The following is a 13,607-nucleotide window of genomic DNA, read 5'->3' on the forward strand; positions in this document are numbered from 1 at the left end:
TATAACATTTATATTGGAAACAGTACAAGAGATAGGCGGAAAAGTTCCTAAACAAGATTAAGGAAAACTATCAGAAAAGACTAAAAGCCTAATATAGAAAACACAATAAGACCAAAATTGAGGAAACATTAAAGAAAGGAAGAAGCATCAAATTGATAACAAGACGACTTGGAATAAGGTGCCAACAGATGTTTGCTTTAAAGGATGAAAATGGAAATATCAATAATAGAGATGGAGTGCTAAAAATTCCAGAGGATTTCTATACAATGCTATGCAATAGTGATATGAGAAATAACTTTGCCAATAGAAAAATTGAAACACCTGAGGCAGTACCAAACATAACAGTAAGAGAAATAAAGAAAGCATTAAAATGTATAAAAATACACAAAGAAACAGGAGGAGATGGCCTAAAATTGATGTAATAACAATGGGAGGGGATTTCATATTAGTAAAAGTGGCTGAACTTTACACAAAATGAATGCAAGAATGCTCTATACCTACAGCTCAGAAAAACTTTATCAATATACTAATTCGCCAAAAAGAAGACACAGAAGACCTGAAAAATTACCACCTAATAAGTTTACTCTTTGTGATATATGAAATATTTATGAAGATGACATTAGGCTTTATTAGTGGGTATTCAACAACTGACCATATACATGCAATTAACCAGCTAATAGAAAAATCAAAAGAGTATGACAAACCACTATGCATGGCATTTATAGACTAAGAGAAATCTTTTGATTCTGTCAAGACTTCAGGAGTAATGAAAGCCCTTCAAAGACAAGGAATAGATAAATCTTTTGTTAGAACACTAGAAGATACCTATACAGGAAGTACAGCATTTCTAAAACTACATAACGATAGTGAGAAAATTTCGATTGAGAAGGGAATTAGACAGGGAGAACGAATCTCTCCTAAATTATTCACAGCATACCTAGAAGAAATTAAAAAAAAATATATATTAGGTAAATGTAGCAATTAATATTAATGGGGTATACCTTCACAACTTAATATTTGTCAATGGAATAGTTATGTTAGTGAATCATGGGAGGAATTGCAAAAGATGATAGAAGATTTGAATAGAGAAAGCAGAAATGTAAGACTGAAAATGAATATGATTAAATTAAGACAATGTTCAATGAACAAATAAGAGTTAGTTATGAACTTCTAGATATTATTAATATACACACTACACTTAGGAGAGACAGTAAATATATCCCTAGTACACGCGACCGAAATTAAAAGAAGGAAAATCATGGGATAGAGAACTTTAGGTAAACAAAATTAGATTATGAAATGTAATATGTCCCTTTCTCTAAGAAGAAACGTATTAATAAGATGGTAATATCAGTTTTAACTTATGCATCAGAAACTTAGAACCTTACTAAAGCCTTAGAACATAATCTAGTATACAACTCAGAGCTGTGAAACGAATAATGATGGGAATAACAATAACACAGAAAAAAGAGCAACATGGAAAAGAGAGCAAAATGAAGTGAATTAAAGAAATGGTCATGGCAGGACATATTATGATGGTAATGATAGATAAAAGTTGGACATTAAGAATAGCAGAATAGGTTGCCAGATATTGCAAAAGAAGTAGGGGAAGAAAGAGAAGACAATGGATTGGTGAGCTGAAAAAAAATTGCGGTTGTGGACTGGTATAGAAAGACCATAAACAGACGCAAGTGGAAGTACATGTCTGAAGCCTTTGTACTGCAGTGGACTAGTAACGGCTGATGATGATGATGATGATGTGTGTGTGCGTGTGTGTGTTTTGTTTATTTGTATGATGTACTGAATTCCAATACTGTCAATGAAGATGATCATCTATGTACTTAAAAAAATGGCTTCATAACCCTATTAGTAATTTTCAGTAAGAATGTGATGCAGAAAAACTATATGAAACAATTTAAAATATTTTTGGGTTTCACATACTTTTTTCATTTACCTAACATAACTGACTACCTTCTGACTAACGTCTTTTTATAGTATTAAACTTATAGTGGATAGCGACTTTGAAATATGCCTAATATTAAATTCAATATCAGCATGAAAATACAGAAACATAATGGAGTCTTTCATTTCTGTGTCAAGCATATTATAAATACGGTTGGTCCTTTCTTTAGTAAAAGATTTTTGGTCGTTCATTGTAAAAGAAGAAATATTTGCACAAAATCTTGTTTTCCCTGAAAGTCTTGAAAACAACCTAAGAGAACCTACTTGACTGATTACGGCCAAATAGCCGACTGATAATTTGGCTCAAAATAAGACTGGCATTATTCTATAACTATGGGGGATATTCAAGGTTTATGCTATGCTGGGCTACCATTAGCTCCTCTAAAATCGTCCTCAAAAATTTATTTTACAATTTTAAGTTTAAAGTCTAAGTTTATGGAACCAGTTTAGTACATTGAATCTCAATTATTCTAAAAGAAAGTAGTAATCTCAATTCTTATTTGTAGTTTTTCTATGTTATACATCCCTCAGGAAAATTGCTTGAGTAAAGTGTTGATTGCACTTATCGAATTCTGAATTTTCTGTTGCTCACGAAGGATAGGATTTGTAGGTTGCGTAGGTCGACGCCACTGAAGCTCTTCCTGACTGGGACGCTCTGTGAAGAAGATTAAATAAGATTGACAAGTTTTGATAACAAATCAGCTGCTAGATTTGTCTTCAGCAGGGTTCTGACCTTTCCTACTGTATATTTTTTTTAAAGAGTAACATCCTTAACACGCTAGTGTAATGCTGTTTTGGTAAGTTGACTAATAAAATTAAAAATCAATAATAGTAAATTTCTTGAATAAACCTTTGGACCCAGTAAAAATGACCTCCCAAGAACATTTACAAGAGCACAAACATGGCTTTTTTAGTAAAGCCGTATTTTACCATGACTATATAAAATTGTTAACTTGAATATCGACAGAAGGTCTAGTTACGTTTTGGATAGAGCTTGGTCCTGCTACCCACGGATGGTCGCTCCTTGAAACACTTTTCTATGTTGCTTCCCTCCACGAATATCTCTGTCGGGGCCACCTCAGCGGTCGGGTTCTCCTTACTCGATCTTAGAGAGAGGAAAAAAAAAAAACATTTGAAGAGAAGGAATAAAAATGTGGGATTGTTTCCTTGATGGATACATTCGAAAATGTTACTATGATGTTATGACAGTTTCAGCCTACATTTTTCCATTTTGTCAACTGAAGATCTAGGTTTATTTTCCACACAAGCGGGTTTTGATTAGGTTTTCAAACATTTGTATGATTTCGTAGCAAACAAGAAAACAGAAAAAGAAAACAGAAAGAAAGGCTACTCATATATAAAAGTGATAATGATTGCAAACTGATATAGACCAGTATGACTTTTATGTATTTGATTATGAGGAATCGTAAGGTGTGTATATAGAGATATAACACGATAGCGCCACATATATCGAAGACAATATAATTGAATCATCCGAATGTGTATGACTTAAATGATGTAAATGTCGATATGTAATGTTGCATGTGTACTTTAGCATTGAATTTTTCATAAACCAGCTCAAAGAAAAGTACAAGTCCAATGGTCCATATATCATAAAGTAATACAGAGCAATTTCAAGTGTGGCATAAACACCGAGTGACGAGTCTTTAATGTAGCTTAGAAATAAAGACGTTTTTATCAACACGGAGCCTTCTTTACTTACACTAAGAAATCAACGAGGATGGAATAGTTCAACATCACACTAATAAATACATGTTATCACAAGTAAGCAGCTGAGAGACTTGTTCCCATACACTACTTGAAGAATGAAAACTTAACAATGGCAATGAGGATGGAGTAGTTAAACATCACACTAATAAACTAATGTTATTACAAGTAAGCTGCTGAAAGACTTGTTCTTATACACTAACTGAAATGGAAAACATAACGATGATGACGTAGTGCTAGTCCAGGAGCCAAGGGGTGTTTGCATCCATTTTATGTCCACAAAATTACCCACCTGATTTTGATAGTGGACCACCTTGGACACATTTTTAGCGAGGGTGTTTGTTCTGAAACCCGGCAGTAATGGACATATTCACTAGTTTGTTAGAAATGCTCTGATGCAAAATCGCTCCAAAAGTTAGGGGTACGGGAAATTAAAATTAACACAACATTGCACACAATTAACCTATGGTTTTGTGTTGGTGCTTAAATTGAAGCTAGTTTAGTTATCTACAACATGAAAACAAGTTCAAGGTCATCAGATGAAAGTCAAGGTCACCAGAGGTCAAAGTGTGACGTAATTTTACTTATGCTTGAAATTAAGACTTTCTTTCATTTGAAGGCCAACAAAAAAACTCATGATGATATAACTGTTTATTTGAATGCACATCTGAATACCATATAATATTAGGTAATTTTAGAAAAAGAATTGAAGTCTCTAACACAAATAGTAGTCCTTTGAGGTTGAGTTGAAAATAGCGAAAATTGGCAAAATTTCTCAATTGCATCCCTTACCCACCTGGTTTTGATAGTGGACCTCATTGGACACAATTTTAGTTGGGGTGTTTGTTCTGAAACCCGGTAGTAATGGAGATATTTACTAGTTTGTTAGAATTTGATTACTTTAATTTTGTAACAATTTGTAATTTTAATATTTAATTTATCAAAAAAGCATTTTTAGCAAAAATATCTTAGCTAGTATCGTTGAATTATAATACCAAGGCAAAAAAGTAAACCATACACTTTTCCTATATGTGACCGATTAAGGGTTAATGCTCTTTTTTTTCTTTTCAGGACTGACGAGTACATAGGGACATCATCAAGTATGGAGGATATCCCAAGAAAACGGAGACGGACAGCTTCACCGATACCTAGCCAATCCACTGATCCTGAGAGGTGCATCATATGCCAAAGAGATGAACCCAACCTTAATACATCAGGGACAGAGAATGGCAGATTAGCAGTAATCCAAGCTGCTGGCATTAGAGGGGACTGTGTGTTAGAGAGACTGAATCATGTTGATCAGGCGAAGTTTGTCTACCATGTTAATAATGATTGCTACAAACGGTACACACACAAAAGGAATCTTGAGAGATTGCAGCTGGCAGCAACATCTGACGCAGGTGCACAGCAGAGTACCTCATCTGGTGATCAGATGAGGAGACGTTCCTCAACTGCAGCACGGGATCCAGCATCACGTGCAGAAAATGTAGACATCTTCTCCAAGCCGTGCTTCATATGTGGCCATGTAAAACACAACAATGTATACAAGAAGTGGCAAATCTCGTAGGAAGGCCGTGCAAAGTCCTTCCTGAGAGCTGCACTGTCTCTTCAGGATGAAGAGAAAATTAGTAATGCAGAATCGGCCAAGACGATCAAAGGCCGATTCACACGACCTGTTTTCTTTCCGACAGGCTGGTCGTCGGTTAACCGGCGTCTAGCTTTCTTGCGTGTATTCAAATGCAACTGTTCACACGACCCGTTAGGCTGACGGCGGCCCTCGGACGTCAGCTGTCCGAGAGTGCCTGGCTTTCTTTCCAAGAAACCTCGTGCGGTTTGACGGACGTTAGCCATCCGTCTCAACCAACGGGTGGGTGATGTTTTGTGTGAATGAGGACCTGTATCGTACCCGTTCGTTTCTTGGCCTACAACCGCGACTTTGTATAGAAATAATTTACATAAAAAAAAGATATGAAAAATGACTGGAGAGGCATTAAATAAAACAGGTGAGTTTATCATAATTTTAATATTCTTGGCATGGTGCATGAAGTATTATGAAGTTGCATAACTTATTTTATCAACACAGTTATCAACCAACATTTTATAGTGTCAAAATTATCGTAATTTACTCTGTCCTCACGTGACAGCGTCTATGTAAACAATGAAAACCGCGCGCTGGTAAACCGATACGGAACGCCTCGTGTGAACGTACAACATTTCGACGGCGGTTAGCCACCACCCAGCCTGTCGGAAAGAAAACGGGTCGTGTGAATCGGCCTCAAGTCTAGACTAAAGGAACTACCAACAATACCGGTGTTGATGTAGGTTTATCAAGAAACAAAAAATCTTCCCAACCTAAATATCGGTTTCTTTATTTCAAGTAAAAAGGTAGGCATTGTGTACATGAAAAGACATAAAGTGCATAACAAAATTGTGTGTATGAAGAGACTTAAAAGTGCATAACAAAATGAATACCTAAATTAAAATACCATAGTTGGTATCAGAATTTATTTAGCCTAGTTTAGAAGGTTTGATTTTGGAGTTCAGTTACCTAACCTAATTTAGGTAGGAATAGACACAATGGTGTTAGGTTCTGAATGGCATAAGCAATTCAGCATTGCTTCAGGACCACGATCAGCTGCAACAAGATAAAAGAATTGGGTTAAGCATAGAATGAGTAGGTGTCACAGAGCGAAGACATGTTTTGCGTGGAGCTCCGTTCACCACTCGTCCTAAGCCATGATTTTAGTTTGTGTTTCTCGTTTTTAAAACCACTGGCGAAGATATTAGTTGATCTTATGGAGAAACTGAAGTGAAGAAGAAATAGTACATGTCTGCCCCTGACCCTGTGTACTGTCCTGCATATCAAACCACGAACAGAGATGCAAAGAAGTGGATAGGATGTGATTGCAGGATATACTTTCATAAGAAATGTGTCTATAGTAACAAGCATCAGGGATAAAGAAGTTTTAAATTTACTTGGATTGGATATGCCCATACTGCATTGAAGAAGCTAAAACAGCTAAGTTACATATATTAGAATTGGAGGAGCAATTGAGAGTGAGGGACCATGCTTTGAATGCACATGAGGCGAGAATTTATGAATTGGAAAAACAAGTTGCGGAGCTTAACGCATACGCAGCAAATTCCACCCAGATCACTGACTCATTGAGAAGGTTGATAATCTATCAATGAATATTGAATTAATCAAGGAAACACTTTAAACACTGAAGGGGCCAAAACCAGAGAAAACAACATATGCCGACAAAGTAAAGGAAAAGAATCTACTGGGAATTAAATCAACAAATGCAACAACTAAAATTACTGACAAAAAAAAAAAGAGGTCAAACATGCACTTAAAGACATTTCAATACTTAATACGAGGTCAACCTCAAATGGATATGTTGTTGTAAACTTTGCAAATGAGAGAGTTAGAGGAAGCAGCAAACAAAATTCTAACAATGGTTGTCGACACTGAGATGAGGAAATTTGGAAAATTAAAACCAAAAATAATGATATGGAATGTTTACAATGATAAAGATGAAGTAGTAAATGCTTTGATTCAAAGAAATCGTTACCTGGACCAAATCCAAAATATACAAGAGAAGATAAGTATAGTACTAAAGAAAAATGCTGCATGGGGGACTACCTACTATGTGCTGAAATGTGATCCTGAAGTTTGGAGGGCTATTCATGGTAATGGGGACAAAGTTATGTTATGATGGGGTACTTATAACATATGTGATAGGTACCACGTGATCACCTGCTACCACTGTCAGAGGTATGGACATCTTGAAAAAGATTGCAAGTCTAAGAATGATGATAAAGTCTGCAGGAAATGTTCCGGAAAACATTCCACCAAGGAGTGTAATTTGCAAACTTCAAAATGTATTAACTGCATAAAGTTAAACAAACCAAATGGCCTCATAGTAAATTCAAGAGATTGCAAAGCTTATGACGTGGAATTGAGAAGACTAGCAGAAAATACTGATCATGGATACTAAGGACCTCATAAACTGTGGCTATGTAAATATAAAATCTGCGGGTAATAAAACTATTCAAATTCGAGAATTGATAAGCGAGAAATATTTGGACACACTAGCATTATCTGAAACATGGTTAAATAACTTTCACTAGGTTAAGATCACTGAAATGACATTCTGAGAAAGGGTAGGTCTGGTTGGGGTGTCGGGCTCTTCGTTCATAAAAGTTACTCAAATCTCAAAATGTCAAAAAAAATTAGTGTAACAAGCTTTGAATATACAGAAATAAACTTTACGCAGAAAAACAGAAAAATATCCATTGTGACAGTTTACAAACCTCTGAGAACAAATGTCAGTATCTTCTTTGAAGAATTCAGTGAACTCTCGAGAAGGTTATCATGGAGAAATATGAATTAGTTATTTGTGGAGACTTCAATCATTGGATGGATGACATCAAATCTTGGTGCTTTAGCATTTAGTGAGCTATTGGAATCATATCAATTGGTGAATAATGTCGACTGTGCAACTATTTTAACTAAACGTACAAGATAAAATGACAGTGGAGGTCCTGTAGAGAGTAGGGTTCCCCTGCTGTATAGGACTGGAAAAACAGCAGTCAAAGTAAGTAAGTAAAGTAGGTAGTATTAAGGATCTACGGAAGGAAGCATTATTACTGCATAATGCAAGTAGAGAAGTTAGTGAAGTTTTCAAGACATTGCAACCAGCATATGACGTAAGTGAAGCTGCAATTAAGGTTCTTGTAACATATTTTGCTCCACTGGTCAAATTTTTTCGAAAGGTATAAATATACAGCACAAGCATATCAAAGGTCGAATGAAAGTTTAGATGCATTTGTGTTCTAGACTAAAGGATTTAGGTGTTAAATGGAATTTTCTAGAGTTAGAAAATCTAATACTTGACCAAGTTATTGCCATTGTACATCTCAGGAACTAAGTTATATGACAATTTTTAGAAATATCATATAGGCAAATTAGCATAATAATGGAAAATTCTAAAATACGAGAATAAGAATCAGAAAATGAATGTGCCAAAGCCTAGACAAAGGAAATTGAAATTGCCTACCCCTAATGTTCATAGATATCAGAATTGTACTTACAGTATGCAGAGAAACTACATGAAAAACCTAAATGTTATAGGTGGGTATGGTAAAAAAAATGATCATCTTAAATATAGATGAACACATGTCTTGCTACGGGAAAAACATCCCTAAATTGTAGCAAAACTGGGCACTTTACTGATGCATGTACATTTCCTAATCAATACACATAGAAAATAAATAATGCAATTGATAATATAGATCAATAGAAAATGCAGATAATGCTCATAATATTAAGAAGAGGTTAGAAACTGATTTTGCATTTTGCATAAATTCTGTGAACTAAGACACAAAGAAGCAAATCATGGTAGAAGTGATAAAAAATGGTAAACCTATTGTAATGCTACTTGACACAGCAGCTGATGTATCAATAATGTCTGGGAAAATAGCAAAGACCGTTCCCTATTTGATCATAGAAAGTTTAAAACAGAGTTATGAAAGGTTATAACGGTTTTGATATGTTTCATACACGCTCGTACACTGTAACGGTTTTGCTTGTTATCTTATCAATCACTCGTCCGTACACTGTTAACAAACCATCTTGTATGAACCAGATAGCTCTTGTCTAATTTTGTTTGAATTTTTGTGACGCTTTTGCTCGCAAGTCTTGATATTTAAGCTCACTGTCTGTTTATTAAAGTTTAGATGCATTCACCTCGCCCCTCAGTTACAACATACTTGCTTGCTCACACATTGGTGACTAGTGGTGTCCGCTCCTTCCCACCTGCTCCCTCACTGCTGTGCCCTACTTTTTGAAGATGCCACCCACCAAACCTGCCTCTTCGGCACATGCCGTCTCAATGAAACTGCTGCCCTTTGCCAGAGGAGAAGCCTTCGCCTAGTTCCAGCGTGCTTAAGTCCAGTTTCGTATGAAGGTCATAACTCAATCAAGCACCAAAGCTGACTATGTTCTCGCAGCGGTCCCCAAAGACACTTTCCCGGAAATCTCCGATTGGCTCTGCAAGCAAGGGGACGCCACAATAGCTTACAAAGCCCTAAAAAAAACCTTCTGGAGCAGTACTCGCCATCGCCAGCCGCCTGTATAGCCAAACCTTTTCAGCTCTCTCAACAACCGCCGGGGAACCAAAAGACATAGCTCGCCCTCATGGAAATGAATAGCATCACTCGCCTGCAACCTACTGCAGATGGCTGTCCATGTGAGGTGAGCCTACTTCGTGCCCTTTAGGTAAGACGCTTACCTGAACCTGTAAGCTCTGCCATAGTCGTTGTCAATATTTTGCCCATGAAGGACCTGATGACCAAAGTCAAACCTCTTATGGACAGCCACTTCACCATCTTCAACACCTCCACTTCTGATGAAGAGTACAACTATTCTGCATTGACCGAAGCTGACATGAATGCGACTGGACACAGACGGCCACCCAGTGATGGGCTGGAGTGGCGACACAGCCATTCACCACCCACCACACGCTCACGCCCCAAGCAAGGACCTACACAGCCACCAACTAACGCCAATCAGCCACAGTTATACTACTGCCACTCCAGATTTAGGGCTGCTGAGAAGAAATGTGCGAATGATTATCAATGGCCAAAAAACATGTAAGTAGGCCTATCGCTTGTGGTGGTTGCCTCCCCTGTCACTATTATTTTCTTTTTACATGATGCAGGTAGGGGCTTGTAATTTTTGGTAGACACGGGTACTTGCCATTCTCTTCTGCCAATGCCACTCTCCAGGACACGACGTAGTCTGTCTAAATCTGCTGATGTCCACCTGGTAGCTGCCAATGCACCTGCAATACCCACCTATGGTTACAAAAACCTCACACTATCGTTTGGAAGCCTCAGATATTACTGGAAGTTTCTCGTTGTTGATGTCCCATTACCAATCCTTGGGGCGGATTTCCTCTCACATTATCACCTCCTGGTTGATGTCGCTCACTGACTGCTAGTCAACGCAGACTCTTACTCATTCCCACCTCCTCAACCAGCCCCTCTGACCTCGCTCTCCATATGAGCACACCCACGGATGCTTAGGCCACCTCCTCACATCGTACCTGGACGTCTTCCATTCAGAACTTTGCTAAACGCCTACAGTTCCCGCCAAGCACGTTATTTATCAGCATATTAAGATGACGGGGGGCCCAGCACTCGCCGAATTCAGGCATTTGTCACTGGATCGTTTGGCAGCCGCCAAAAAAATATTCATCAAAATTGAAATGGGCCTTTGCCAAAAGGCTTCCAGTCCATGGTCATCACCCTTTCACATCGTCCTGAAGAAAGATGGCTCCCTACATACGTGTGGGGATTACACGTTTGTACCTGCAGACAGCCAAATTACTACTCCATCCCAAACATTGCCGACATGACCGCCTACTTGCACAAAGTGAAGGTATTCTCCACGCTCGACCTCCTGAAGGATTATTACCAGGTGCTCATGAACCCAGAAGACTTCCCCAAGACTGCCATCACCACCCTCTTTGGTACATACTCCTATAATTACTCGTTTTGGCATTCGTAATGCTGAGGCCACTTTTCAATGTCTCATGGATGGCATCTTAGGTGACCTCCCCTTTTGTGTATGTTAAGTGAATGACATACTTGTGCTCTCTTCATCCAAAGAGGAACACCTCCGTCACATACACATTGTGCTCGACCTCCCACAACACAGCCTTGTAGTCCAGTACGGCAAGTGTATCTTTGGTGCCAACGAAGTATTTTTCTTAACCCTGGAACACTGAACCCGTTTCCCTGTTACACGGCCACTGAACGTGGGTAGTTTATACCCGATTTTGGAAAATTAAAGAAAAATAGTAAATATGCAAATTTATTAATCCTATCCCTTACACACTAAATATAACCCTATTACCTAGTAATGAAACTATTAAATTAGAATACTTACTTTCAGAAACTTGAATTAAAAAGCAAAAAGAAAGGAATGTAAAAAAGTGAAAAAATTTGAATGTTTTTGCAAAAAATTTAAGCAAAAAAAAACCCTCCCCAAAAAATCGCTCAGATGCTCCCACACGCTTCCAAGGATGTCAGGCTCTCATCCCAGGGGGTCATCAAGGCACGGGGGATGCGGGAACTGTAGGGAAGAGAGTAGGAAAAACACCCTTTTTTTAGTGCACCAGAAATGACAAATTGTGGAATATAATGTGTTTATTATATTTCTTTTTATACTTTATCACACATTATCACTCAAAATCTTAGTTTTATATATATTACCTACCTCAGCCTTATATGCAATCACAGCAGTAGGGGAAGTAGTGGCTCGGGCAAACAGGTTGGCGGCAGCTGTGACACCTGAAACGTGTCTTTTTGTCTGCCTTGGAGTCACACTTCGTGCAACGGACCATAGGGTTCCTCTTCTCGGCTGCCGATGGTCCAGCACCTGCAGTTTTTTTTATATACTCTTATCACTGAACGTGGGTAAACGGTACCCGAACACGTCTGTAGCGCAAAATCCAGGCAGAGGATTGGAGCGACGCGACTTCCCCCTATAAACCCATAGGGTAGACTGAAGCTATACTGAGTCCCAGCGCGCTGGCTTGTGGGGAAGAGGGGGGAACACGAATGACGTCACCTACTCAGTGTTCCAGGGTTAAGGCACCACATCACTCCTGAAGGAGTCCACTCCCTCCCTGAGAAGGTACTACACGTTCAGAACTTCCCCACGCCTTCGATCATCAAAGCACTGCACGGCATCATGAAGGATGCTAAGGATTGCTTCCGCGCTGTACTTCATGCCAAACTTCAAAAGTACATCGGCATATGAATTCAGGAGTGGGCACCTATCCTTCACCTCAGCATAGCTTTCCCCACATTCACCTTGACGTAGTAGGTCCCCTACCCAAATCACAAGGACATCGTTGCCTGTTTACCGTCATCGACCGCTCCACTCGTTGGCCGGAAGCTATTCCCATGGAAACTGCAATGTCCCCCTTATGTACATCTGCCTTACTCTCAGGATGGATAGCGAGATTTAGTATCCCTGAGCATATTACTTCTGATAGGGGTACCACTTTCACCTTTCAATTGTGGACATCATTAGTAAATCCCCTGGGAATCAATCTACATCAGATAACCACCTACAACCCTAATGTCAATGGAATGATTGAACATTTTCATCGTACCCTCAAAGCAGCTTTGATATCCTGATGCAAGGACTACAACTGGTTTATCCAGTTTCCCTGGGTCCTCCTGGAACTAAGGACCACTCCTAAAGATGGCCTGAATGTCTTGGCAGCTTAAATGGTATATGGCGACCTGTTGGTTGTCCGTGCGGAATATTTTGCATCTGCAACCTCCTTCGACAACCTCCTGAACCTACCTCACGTTGTGGGAAAATTTACTCCATGTCGCTAGACTTACAAGCCCCCAGCTAAGCAACACATGCCGACAGATCTCCACTCGGCAACGCATCTTTTCCTGTGTAACGACATTAGCAAGATACCACTAACGGTCCCTTACATGTACCCTTTCCTAGTGATCCGTCGTACGCTGAAGGCTTTCTGCATGAACATTTGTGGCAAAGAAGGATGATTCTTCATTGACCACCTAAAACCTGCATATCTCCTGCCAGATGACCTGCCTAAAGTTCGCCTCTCAAGAGCAGGGCACCTTATTTGACATGTAAGTCATTTCTAGGGGGGAGCCATGTACCGCACGTGTTTCATACACGCTCATGCACTCTAACTGTTTTGCTTGTTATGTTATCACTCACTCTTCCCTGCAATGTTAATAAACCAACTTTTAAGAACCTGATAGCTCTTGTCTAATTTTGTTTGAAATTTTGTGATGTTCTGTGTAATCCTGGTATCTAAGCTTAATGTCTATTTAATAAAGTTTAGTAGCAATCA

General features: G+C 38.7%; 1 pseudogene; it reads right to left on the reverse strand.

Annotated features, from left to right (window-relative positions):
- Positions 1 to 32: 32 nt before the first annotated feature.
- The window catches only part of LOC137646984 (fap1 adhesin-like), a 420,090-nt pseudogene continuing 406,515 nt past the window's right edge, over positions 33 to 13,607 (reverse strand).

This window comes from Palaemon carinicauda, chromosome 9 (assembly GCF_036898095.1).
Source record: "Palaemon carinicauda isolate YSFRI2023 chromosome 9, ASM3689809v2, whole genome shotgun sequence".
Taxonomy (NCBI): Eukaryota; Metazoa; Arthropoda; class Malacostraca; order Decapoda; family Palaemonidae; genus Palaemon; species Palaemon carinicauda.